General features: G+C 39.0%; 1 protein-coding gene across 2 annotated transcripts in view; it reads right to left on the reverse strand.

Annotated features, from left to right (window-relative positions):
- Positions 1-9972, reverse strand: part of LOC106092481 (uncharacterized) — a 221633-nt gene extending 211661 nt beyond the window's left edge. Inside the window, exon 1 of one of the 2 annotated variants that reach the window (XM_059369256.1) lies at positions 9762-9972. The gene's annotated coding sequence lies outside the window, so the exon portion shown is untranslated. Of the gene's footprint in view, positions 1-9579 lie in introns of both variants that reach the window. The other variant, XM_059369255.1, reaches the window with a different exon arrangement.
- Between the last annotated feature and the right edge of the window lie 3423 nt (positions 9973-13395).

A 13395-nucleotide genomic window follows, 5' to 3' on the forward strand; every position in this document is an offset into this window, starting at 1 on the left:
GCAACAGTAGGCATATTATAAGGGCAACTCTACGGGAGGCCACCGTAGCGCAGAGGTTAGTATGTCAGTCTATGACGCTGAACGCCTGGGTTCGAATCCAGGCGAGACCACCAGAAAAAATTTTCAGCGGTGGTTTTCCCCTCTTAATGGTGGCAACATTTATGAGGCACAATGCCATGTAAAAACATCTCTCTAAAGAGGAGTCGCACTGCGGTTCGCCGTTCGGACGCGGCTATAAAAAGGAGGTCCCTTACCATTGAGCTCAAACTAGAATAGGACTGCACTCATTGTGAGAAATTTGCGCTCCTGTTCCTTAGTGGAATGTTCATGGGCAAAATTTACAAATTGCAAAAGTCCACTTAAACAGGCCTTCACGACCTAGTCGCCTACGTAGAGGGTCCTCTCGCTGTCAAGGAATACACAGTGGTAGCATTTCTTGACATTAAAGGTACTTTCAATAACGTAAAACCGACGTCAATCATGAAGGAGCTAGAGTTTCTAGGCATCAACACTACCGTAATAAAGTTTATGATAACTTACTTACTAAAGGATGCATTACGGCAGGCTTGGGATCTGTAGATGTAAAAAGATGGGTCAGCAGAGGAACACTTCACCTGTACTGTCTCCTCTTCTTTGGAATATAGCCATTAACAATATACTATTGATACTGGAAGAAATGGTGTAAAATCGGTTCCGTATTCTAATGACGTGGCTATTGCGGTTAAAGGAAAGATTCCCGGCACTTTTAGATATATAATTCGTTAAGGTCTAAGTGCGACGGCCAGTTACCCACAGTAGCACCTGTCTTCTTGGGAGGTGAGAATATTCCATTTACTAAAAGCGAAAAATGCCAGGGGTTCTGCTGGATAGGAAATAGAACTTCAAATTCAACTTTTTGGAAAGGGCAAAAAGGAACTCTCGCCCCATACACCTGCAAGGGAGCCATAGGCAAAAGTTGGGGGTTTAAACCGCATGTAATGCACTGGGTGTATATTTCAATGGTCAGACCTATAATGCTATATGGGGTTGTGGTCTGGTGGACGGCGCTTAAAAAGTCCGCAGTTCACACAGCGACATGTAAGCTAAGTGTTCAGTATGAGGCCCAAAAGGCAACAAATGATAGATGGTCACAAAGATCAACCGTTGTCGCTGACTAGAATAGACTTCTCAGTGATAGTGTCCATCATGACTGGTTACTCTCTGATTGGAAAACATGCTGGCCGACTAAAGGTTACCAGCAAAGACTTTTGCCGAAGCTATGAGGTCATCGAAGAATAAGAGACTATAGAACATCTGCTGTGTGTGTGTACCGCATTGGCAGTCAGAAGGAGTTTCACTTAAGGTTCTCATTTCTGATTTAACGGATGTGAACATTCGCAAGTTGTTGGGCTTTTTAAAGCGATCTGGATAGTTTAATGGTAGACACTAGAAGGCATCTTCCTTCTCCTGTGGTATCACATGGACAAAAACATCTAAGTGAGTACGATGGCAGTCTGCCACGTAAGCCTAACTGAACCTGTAGCTATATCAGGTGTTATATGTTGGAGTTCATAGTAGCCTTTGTGCAAAATTTTAGCGAAATCGGATAATAATTGCACACTGCAGAGGCTTAGGATGCAAGATCCGAGATCGGTTTATATGGCAGCTATAATTAATTAATAATTAAATAAGTGCCAATATAATTGAAGTAATTAATTTTTTTTTTTATAAAACTACGAGTTTCTTTTCACGCGACAAAGAAAAGACATTCTAGGAACCAACCATTTGATTTCCATATTATCCTGATCGTAACACTTCCGCTATCAAAAAATAATAGTTTTTGGTACGGATTGATTTATTATTCCTCTGCATATTTCATCGTTGATTCATCGAAATCGGATCAGATTTACATTAAGTTTCCATAAACGACCACAAATATACATAGCAACACAATATTTGTGGTTACGCCTAGGTTTGATATTTTTATACTCACCACCGATATTTTTATACTCAACACATCGAAATATCCATTTCCGACCTTATATATATATATATATATATATATATATATATATATATATATATATATATATATATATATATATATATATATATATATATATATATATATATATATACTTCCGCTTGTTCCTGTTAATAGGGGTAGGTTTATACCCTCTATTACTAATCGCCAGATAGTAACTTATTCGATAAACAGCTCACCTTCTTCGCAATCAAACCCCATATCCCCGTATTTCGTGATGTGCCTTAGCGTCACTTTCTACAATAAGACTCATTTTTCCCTCCAGAAGCGGCTTCAACCAACTTAAGGCTTGAAGGCGGCATCTAATTTCAAGGCTGGCTACAACTGAATCTTCAGTGCTTAGTGACGGAAGAAGAAAAATATTTAGGGATCTCTTTGCAAGAATACAGGATCTGTGTCTCCCAAATCCCGTACCCTTGAGTAGTTTAAACCCAGGAATTCTTAGTCCACAAACCATTCCTCCAAACATCCATGGTTCCTGGATGTCAAATCCTCCTGCCATCAGAAGGACCTTTGGTGCCTTACAACGGTGTAGATTTATTTGCAGAAACCGAACCATAGTCAGAGCGTTAGCTCTGTTTTCTGAATTCGCCTGGAGTTCATCCTCGCAAGATTCGTACGATCTTGTCATGCAATGAGAAGGCAGTGGAACCACTCCTCCTCTGGACACTGGACACTTGAGGTGCGGACGGTACCTCCTTAAATGCTTCACTAGCTGCTGCCGACGAAGTACCTTTCGAGTTCCGTCCTTCTCCACTGGAAGCCACCTTGAGCCCAATCCAATCGGATGACCCACCAACACAGGGTTTATCGGGTCCCATTTCGACGCCTTCCACTCCGTCCGTCAGACTAAAGATTCCATAGAATGGCAATTTTTATTTATTATACTTCGCTTGCCCATAAAGAGATACCGAGCGAAGAACATAACGAATGCGATTCATGGTGGAGAGAGTATAATATTCGATTTTACTTCCGTCATACCGTTTATAGCACATCGAAATATGGGTCGATGACTTCCATGAAGTATATATATTCCTGATTGTCATGATATTTTGAGCCGATTGAGCCATGTCCGTCCGTCCATCTGTAGAAAACTGTCGAAGCAATAAACAAAGCGCTTGAAATTTTGCACAAATACCTTTTATTGCTGTAGGTCGATTTGGATTGTAAATGGGCCATATCGGTCAATGTTTTGATATAGCTCCTAATATCCCCATTTTATTCATTGAGCCTCTAGAGAGCGCAATTGCTATTTTGTGTGCTATGACGTTTTCAATGACATCTGGCAACTTTGGCAATTATGGTTCAAATCAGTTCGAAACATGATATACCTTACATATAAACCGTTCTTAAAATTATATTCTGGAGCCTCTAGAAAGCGCAAATCCTAACCGATTTGGCTGAAATTTCACACAATGACTTTTCCTATGACCTCGTGTCAAGAATGGCTAATCGGTATAAAACCGGATTTAGCTCCCATATAAACCGACCTCCCGATTGCAATTCTTGATCCCCTATAGGGCGCAGTTCTTATCTGATTTGGAAGAGATTTCGCATAACTACTTTTTCTATGACCTTCAACAATTCAATTCCTAATCATTATCCTTTGTTTGCCTTTAAGCAAATACCGGGCAAGAAACTTGACAAATGCAATCCTTGGTAGAGGTTATATAAGATTCTGCCTGGCCGAACTTAAGCTGCCATTAGACGATAAGACATGAGCTGTCACTTTCTCCATTCATAAGACTTGTCTTATGAACGTCGAATACGAATAGAATGTGTTCTAATCGGTATGCATTCTCATGTGTATTTTACATATACATGTATCTACATGTATGTTCGATGAAATAAAAGCACGATTGGTGTAAAAAGTTGCATATTTATTCCAAAATCCATTTATCATATTAAATTTTTGGTACGTATCACACGATGCGTACAACTTACAGAGTTGCTGTTTTTATATCCACCACCGAAGAATGGGGTGTATTCATTTTGTCATTCCGTTTGCAACACATCGAAATATTCATTTTCGTCCCTATAAAGTATATGAATTCTTGACGATTTAATCGTGTACGCCCGTCTGTCCGTCAGACCGTCTGTCGGTCTATGTGTTGAAATCACGTACAATTTTTAAAAATCGAAATATTGAGCTGAAATTTTGCGCAGATTCTTTTTTGTCCATAAGAAGGTTAAGTTCGAAGATGGGCTAAATTGGACGTCATATTGATATAGCCCCCATAAAGATCCATCCGCCGAATTAAGGTCTTCGGCCCATAAAAGCCACATTTATTATACGTTTTTGCTGAAATTTGGGACAGTGAGTTGCGTTAGGCCCCTCGACATCTTTATTCAATTTGGCCCAGATTTGGATATAGCTGCCATATAAACCGATCTGCCGATTTAGACCTTGGACCCATAAAAACTGCATTTATTGCCCGATATTGCCAAAATTTGGGACAGTGAGTTGTGTTAGGCCCTTCGACATCCTTCTTCAATTTGGCTCAGATTGGTCTAGATTTAGATAAATCTGTCTTATAGACCGATCTTTCGATTTAAGGTTTTGGAGCCATAAAAGGCGCATTTATTGTCCGATGTCGCCGAAATTTGTGACGGTGAGTTGTGTTAGGGCCTTCTACATCCCTATTCAATTTGGCCCAGTTCGGTCCAGAATTGGATATAGCTGCCATGTAGACCGATTTAAAGTCTTGGCCCCCTTAAAGGCATATATAATTCGATTTCGCTGAAATTTGACACAGTGACTAATGTTAGGCTTTTCGATATCCGTGTCGTTTATGGTTCAGATCGGTCTATATTTGTATATAGCTACCAATACTTTCTTTGATCCAAATCGGACCATATTTCGATATAGATGCTATGGGGGCATAAATTATGCATTTTTCACCTAACTATGGCGAAAACTGGTTTACATATATACCCGAGGTGGTGGGTATCCAAAGTTCGGCCGGGCTGAACTTAACGCCTTTTTACATGTTTTTGTATAGAGTTTGACAGATGTCCATGTGCCGAATATAATACCGGTGTTGAATTTTCGCTATCGAAATGGCATTTGAAAATCATGAATGAAAGTGGTAGTTTTTGAAAAAAATTGTAGATTTTTCTGTAAGGAAATATGCCGACAAACTAGAGTCGCTACAATAATAGGTGGTGAAAAATTGTTGCGAAAAGAAGCATAGCACGAGAGTTCACCCATGGAAAGAAACACATTTGAACTACGCGTTAAAGTTATTCAAAATCAACATCGGCCCTTAAAATTTAACCATCCTTCAGAATGCGACTTTATGATATTTCTTCGGCTAATTTTTGAGAAGTTGCAAAGGCGCTAAAATGAAAATCGGAAAATGCATACCTATGAGAGCTATATATCAGTCTGAAGCGATTTTAAGGAAATTCATCAGTTATAAAGAGTTATAAGAGAAACCTTCATGCCAAATTTCGTGAGAATCATATTCTTAGTCATAGAGGTAAGCGCTGTGCAAAAGTTCGGTTTGAAAGATCGGCTTATAAATAGGATCTCAAAGGTTCTAGAAGTGAAAACCGGGAGATGGGAGCTATATCTAAATTTCATGAGAATATATCCAAATATAATCCAATTTTTCCAATTTTAATAGACTTCGTCCCTGGACCTAAAGAAAAAAATATCTGCGCCAATTTTAAAGATGATTGGATGAAAATTGGGACCGGTAGCTTGTACGCTAAATCGGAAAGTAATTTTGTGTCGATCGGTATACATATCAATGGGCTATCTCTCTTCCCGCTGGGTGTTGCAAACAAACGCACTAAATTATAATACCCTGTACCATAGTTGTGTTGTGGTGTAGGGTATAAAACTTTCTTCAGTTGCCCTGACTCAAATTGTCAAACAATGCTGTAAACGCAGCCAACACAACACAATTTGCAAAACTTATTATTTTGAACTTTCCTAGAATCGTAGATCTATATTTGGAGGCGATACTTTGAAATTAAAAACATGGTAGCTGACATAAGGCGTTACCAAGTAGACATTGGTATATCCGTCAAACTAGAAATGACAGCCACAAGATATTTGATTTCTTGGTAGGTCTTTATAATTTTTGCAATTTACTAAAAGCGTTGGCTGCTAAGTTTATTTAAAAACAAGTAAAAAGGCGTTAAGTTCGGCCGGACTGAAATTTGGATACCCACCACCTCGGGTATATATTGGGTATATTGGGATTTTTAAAAAGAAAGTATTGGGATTTTTTAAAAGAAAGTAAATGCATTTTTAATAAAACTTAGAATGAACTTTAATCAAATATACTTTTTTTACACTTTTTTTTCTAAAGCAAGCTAAAAGTAACAGCTGATAACTGACAGAAGAAAGAATGCAATTACAGAGTCACAAGCTGTGAAAAAATTTGTCAACGTCGACTATATGAAAAATCCGCAATTACTTTTTGGGCAACCCAATATGTAAACCGGCTTTCGACATAATCCGATGAAAAATGCATAATCTATGCTCCTATAGCAGTTTTATCGAAAAATGGTCCGAATTGAACCAAATTCGACACGGATATTGAGAGGTCTAATAAGTAAAAGTCATTGTTCAATTTTGTAGAACACAATATTGGTCTTTTTGGTAGCCATATCCAAGTATAGACAGATCTGAACCACATACGACACGGATATCGAAAAGCCCAACATAAGTCACTGCGTCAAATTTCATCGAAATCGGATTATAAATATGCTTTTTACGGGGCCAAGACTTTAAATCAAGAGATCGGTCTATATGGCAGCTATATTCAAATCTAAACCGATCTGAGCCTATTTGAAGAGGGCTGTCAAAGGGTCTAACACAACGCACATTCCCAAATTTCGGCGAAATCAGACAATAAATGCGTTTTTTATGGTTCCAAAACCATAAATCGAGAGATCGGTCTATATGGCTGCTATATCCAAATCTAAACCGATCTGGGCCAAATTGAAGAAGAATGCTGAAGGGCCTAACACAACTCATTGTTCAAAATAAATGTGCCTTTTATTGACCCAAAAACTCAAATCGAGGTATCGGTCTATATGGCTGCTATATCCTCTAAATCAGGACCGATTTCGGCCAAATTGAAGAAAGATGTCGACTGGCCTAACACAACTCACTGTCCCAAATTTCATCAAAATCGGATAACAAATTTGGCTTTTATGGGCCAAAGACCCTAAATCGGCGGGTCGGTTTATATGGGGGCTATATGAAGATATAGTCCGATATAGCCCATCTTCGAACTTTACTTGCTTATTGACAAAAAAAGAATTTGTGCAAAGTTTCAGCTCAATAAATCTTTTTTTAAAGACTGTAGCGTGATTTCAACAGACAGACGGAAGGGCAGACGGACGGACATGGCTAGATCGTCTTAGATTTTTGCGCGGATCAAGAATATATATACTTTATGGGGTTGGAAATGGATATTTCGATGTGTTGCAAACGGAATGATAAAATGAATATACCCCCATCCTTCGGTAGTGGGCATAAAAAAGATATACATGATGGAGATCAAGTGAAATAGTGTTATTGCGTTATATTTAGCAGGAAAATCACAATTGTTGGCGAACTCAAACACCTCAAAGTACAAAAAATGTTTGTGGCGTGGTCATACGCCATGGTTGTGGATAAAAAAAAACAACCCGCGTGTAAAGGCTTCAATCCAAGGAAATACGAATGACCACCCGAAGTAATTTTACAAATGATGGTATGAGCGGCGGTGACCGCCAATGGCCGCTCTCCAAACGTTTTCATCGAGCCTGACGGCAAAGTAAATTCGGCTTATTATCGGGAAAACATTTTCGAAGCAGCTTGCAACCGCATACTTCATTGCATCCACATAGTGGAATTGGTAGTGGTCCAATTCATCAGACGCCAATCTAATGGACTTTTCTATAAAATATGACAGCATGTATGCGCTGAATAAGCCATTTTATGGGAATGGACCTAAATACGGGCAGATTACATTTGTGCAGTTTGCAACTCCTTTGTTAACCCACTCAGAACTATAGTCAAGGCAAAAGGTTGTCATATCTAGCAAACGTGAATAGATTCTGATATTATATTAAGAAATTTTTGTTATTTGAATCAATAAAAAATATTTTCACACAAAAAACTTGGTCGTTTCAATGGCAACACTTCGTGCCAGCTACCCTGTAGAGTCTAAATCTGAACAGTTTTTGCTTTTGTTTCTCTTTTGAGACGAGCTCAATGATCGGAGATTTTCTTTGCAAATGGAAAAGGAAAACCAGAGATAGCAACACACACCAACCACTATGGGACGCGTTTAGTCTTTGGTTAGAAGACTTTTCAACCATATTAGGTGTGATGACTTCAAGGGCCGTGTGTTGGTATGTTGTATTTGAATCGTATTAATTGCGAAAACGCCTCTATGATACAATTACCACATTAACCACTCTCGACAACCCTGTTTTTTTGCTGTAATTTTTCCCAATGCATGTGTGTTTGTGTAATGACAGATTTTTTTTTCTGTGACGATTACACTACTTCCGTGGTACACATGATTCTGTACATCTGTTGGAAGTTGTACTGATGGCTTCGAACGCAAGATAACGGAAACGGCTCTCAATGTTGTTCCATGTGCCCAGGTTCGAATCCCGTCCGGGCTCTGCCGATTTTTAATTTTTTTACAATTTTTGTTTGTTTCTCTTTCAAGACGAGCTCAATGATCGGAGATATTTATTGCAAGTGGAAAAGGAAAGCCAGAGATAGTAACAGTTTTCACCAAAATCATTAACGTTAATCTTTGGACCTACAGAACTTGTAAGAGTAAGTTGCAAATATGGTCCAGATACAAGACATGTTTTTTAGCCGGACTCAAAAAGTACTAATTGTCATAAATTGCTGTAAAATCGGGTAAAATATTCCCTCTTGAACTCAAAGAGTTGACTCGGAAGATCGGTGCATGTGACAGTTATATCCGAAAGTGGTCCGATTTGAACCACAGCCGGTAATAATGGCAACAGTCCTAATGCAACTCACTGTATTGTCCACTTTATGAGTTTAAGGCATTGAATCGGAAGATCGATCAATATGAGAGCTATGTATATTCCGTGGATATTTCGTTGTGTGAAAAACAGAATAACAAAGCATGCATAAATATTCAGTGTTGGTGTGTATACAAATACATTGCACCAACAGAAATTGTTTGCTATTTGTTTTTCTCAGCCCATGTCTGAAAACAATGTTAAACACTGTGCAAAAGCGAATCACTCTCTCATTACGTTTGATCTTCCAATGCATAGCACCGAACGAAAGTTTAATGATCTGTAAAATTATGAAAATCAGACAGGCCCTCTAAATCATCTCCCACAGACATTATTACCCAGACCACCGCTCTCAGCTCTTCAGCAGCTTGGAGTTTTTGTTTGGTTAAAGTCATACGCTAGCCCATACATATACATATGTATGTGCATACACAGAAAAGAATGGGTGTGCGTGCATTGATGTGTTTGGTTGCTCACAATGCTCAGCAGAAAAAATGCAGTTGAGTGGGGGCTTGTGAAACGGGTTTGGAACAACTTACAATTTGTTTGGTCGCAACGTAGTAAACAACGTATTCAAGTGCTGAATTGCGGCTTCTTGCGGATATAAATAACTTCACTTATGTTTGCGCAATGTTGGTGGGCAATAATTTTTGTTATTGGATATTAAATTTTTTTTTTAACAAATTTTCATTACACTCTGGTTTTTTGTCAAATTTTATACCATTTGAGGGGTTTAATCGACTAAGTCGTCGGTATCTTTTTAAATTTCACTTGATTCCCACACCATTTTCGATCAATATCGGCTGGCTGGGCGATTAGTATCACTATAAACAATACTTTTTTATCCTCCGGTTATTATAATTCGGTTATTCGGTACTTCGGTTATCCTCTACTTATCCGCGCACGTCGACTTTTCAATATGAATGATACAATAACACTGAACGAAGTGAAAACATGAATGTGGGGAAGACTTTGGTAAATTGTTTTTAGTTTACAGTTTGCGGTGGTGCGAGAGAGCAATCCAACATGTTGCTGCAACATTTTGGGAGCTCTTTCATATTCCCCTAACACCAACCTAAATAAAACAACAGGTAGTTGTTTAGCTACATTTGTGCTGATGGTCTTGACAAATAGCCGAAGTCGCTTCGTGTTTTCGTTTGGCGCTCTCACTCTTTAGTCGGCACACATGTGCCCAATATATGTACAGATGCATTAAACGTAAATAAACAAACCCTAACCTACCACAAATGCTGTGATGGAGCAAGCGGCAGCAGCAGAAGCAGCGACTATAGAGCTCCATGCTGTGTCCAAGCAAAACAAATACCACGGTAGATGGCCTGTCGTAATGCTGGTACGCTTTTGGCGCCAAAATCACATGCAGAGAGTAATAGCATGTATCATGCATGGTTGTATGGAAACGGAAATCCTTTGCCATTCATACGCATTGTGGTTTTGTGTGGGTGTTGGAGGGGAGTTCTTAGTTTTGAGTTGTATCACTGTCAATAGTTTGTCTGTTATTATGGGTATTGTTGATGTCTTCTCCGTAAATGGCCATAGTGGAACATGTTTGGAAATTTATGGTAGCAGCACAAGTTTAAAGTCTCAGTGTCAATGTGAAAATTAAGTCATAACAAATAACGTCATATGCTGACTGTTGAAATAATTAAAACGTAAAACTCTGGAGGTAAGTTCTTATATTATAAGCTATAGGATGATGGATATACCAATCATTGCGTTTGTAACACCGTGAAATATTGATCTACAATCCAATAGAGTATGTTAAAGATATTCTTGATCGTCTTGACATTCGAAGTCGATTTAGCCATGTCCAACCGTCCGTTTGTCGAAATCACGATAGCTGTCGAACGAATAAAGCAATTATTGATTAATCTTATTGATTAAGTCGTTAGGGATTGCACATGGGCGATATCAGGTTCAGATTTAGATATAGCTCCAATTTAATATGATATTAGATTTGATGTCTAGAATCCTCAATTGACTGGTCTGAAATTAGGATTGTAATCTACGTTTATACCCTTCAACTTGGGAATGGATGCATTTATATTGGATTTGATAAAATTGAAATAAATCTTGAAAGTAGTGCTGTGGGAGCCATTGAAAGAGTAGAAAATAAAACGATCTGAACCATAAACGACACGGATGTCGAAAAGCCTAACAAAATCGAATTATAAATGTACCTTTTATGGGGTCAAGACTTTAAATCGAGATAGTGAGATGCCAAATAGGCAGCTATATCCAAATCTGGACCGATCTGGGCAAAATTGAAGAAGGATGTCGAAAGGCCTAACTCACTGTTCCTAGTTTGGCTATATCAGACAACAAATGAGCCTTTTATTGGCTCAAAAACCTTAAATCAAGAGATCAGTCTATATGGCAGCTATATCCAAATTTGGACCGATCTGGAAATGTCGAAGGGCCTAACACAACTCACTGTCCCAAGTTTCGGCGACATCGGACAATACACGCGCCTTTTATGGGCTCAAAACCTTAAATCGAGAGATCGGTCTATATGGCAGCTTTATCCAAATCTGATCCAATTTATGCCATATTGCAGAAGTATGTCGAGGGGCTTAAGTTAACTCACTGTTCAAAATTTCCGCAACATCGGACAATAAATGCGCCTTTTATGGGCCCAAAGCCTTAAATCGAGAGATCGGTCTATATGGCAGCTATATCCAAATCTTGCCCCATCTGAGCCAAATTGAAGAAGGGCATCGAAGGGCCTAACCGAACTCACTGTCCCAAATTTCAGCAAAATCGGGTAATAAATGTGGCTTTTATGGGCCCTAGACCCTAAATCGGCGGATCGGTCTATATGGGGGCTATATCAAGATATAGTTCGATATCGCCCATCTTCGAATTTAACCTGCTTATGAAAAAAAAAAGAATCTGTGCAAAGTTTCAGTTCAAAATATCTACTTTTTAAAAACTGTAGCGTGATTTCAACAGACAGACGGACGGATATGGCTAGATCGTCTTTGATTTTTACGCTGATCAAGAATATATATACTTTATAGGATATTTCGATGTGTTGCAAACGGAATGACAAAATGAATATATCCCCATCCTTCGGTGGTGGGCTTTAAAAACTACAATCTCTCACGTTGTCTACCATCCACATGGAGAAAATAAAAGTCAATGTACAGCTTACTTACTTACTTTACTTTAGTTAGCTATGACAGAAGATTTGTTCCACTAGCCGAACGTAGAATAGCGTTCCAAGCGTCTCGATCTTCTTCGCTCATTCTAAAATATATGACATCAAGCTGCGAGGTGTCCCCCACCACTTGATCTATCCATTGGGGTTTGGTCGTTCCGGTTTGCGCGTACCACCGTGTTTGCCTTCAAAATACTTTTTTCTGGAGCTTCTTCATTGATTTTGACAACATAGCCTAGCCAACGCAGCCCTTGTATTGTGATACGTGTAACTATGCTATAGTCGTCATACAGCTAGTGGTTCATTCGACGCCTATATTCTCCATTAATGCAAACTGGTCCATATATTTTATGAAGAATCTTGCTACTCCAAAACTGCCTCGTCTACTTTCACAAGTACCCATGCCTCAGAACCATATAAAAACACGGGTAGTATCAGCGTTATGTATAGTGTGATCTTCGTCTATCGAGAAGTGGCCTTGTTTCTTAACTGCTTACTTAGTCCAAAGAAGCATCTGTTTGCCAGTATTATTCTTCGCTTAATTTCAAAACTGGTGTCATTCGTTTCGGTAACGGCAGTGCCGTGGTAGTTAAAGTTGATGACTATCTCAAAGTTGTGGTTCCCAACTTTCTCCATTTTCATTATCTGATCGGTTGTGCAGGGCTTTTTGGGAGTCGAAACTACCCATTTTGTCTTATCTCTATTTACTGCCAGACGCGTTTTCACTGACTTCCTTTCGATTTTTTCAAAGGCTGCAGTTGCTACTTCCGGTGAGCGACCTATGATATCGATGTCGTCGGCATAAGCGAGTAGCATGTGTTCTCTTGTGAGAAGTGTGTCTCATCGATTCACATCTGCATCTCGTATAATCTCTACGGCAGGATATTAAAGAGATCACACGACAGGCTGTTTCCTTGTCTGGAACCTCGTTTGGTATTAAATGGTTCGTAGAGATTATTTCCTATTCTTACAGAGGAACGTGTATCAGCAAGTGTCATTCTGCAGAGTCTTATTAATTTTGCACGGATACCAAACTCAGACATTGCTTGAAATACCTTTCAAGGTATAGGGCTATCGAAAGCGGCTTTGTAGTCAACAAAGAGATGGTAGGTGTTGATAAGTGCGGCTTTGTAGTCAACAAAGAGATGGTTGGTGTTGATATGTGCTCTTCGGGTCT

Source organism: Stomoxys calcitrans, chromosome 5 (assembly GCF_963082655.1).
Source record: "Stomoxys calcitrans chromosome 5, idStoCalc2.1, whole genome shotgun sequence".
NCBI lineage: Eukaryota > Metazoa > Arthropoda > Insecta > Diptera > Muscidae > Stomoxys > Stomoxys calcitrans.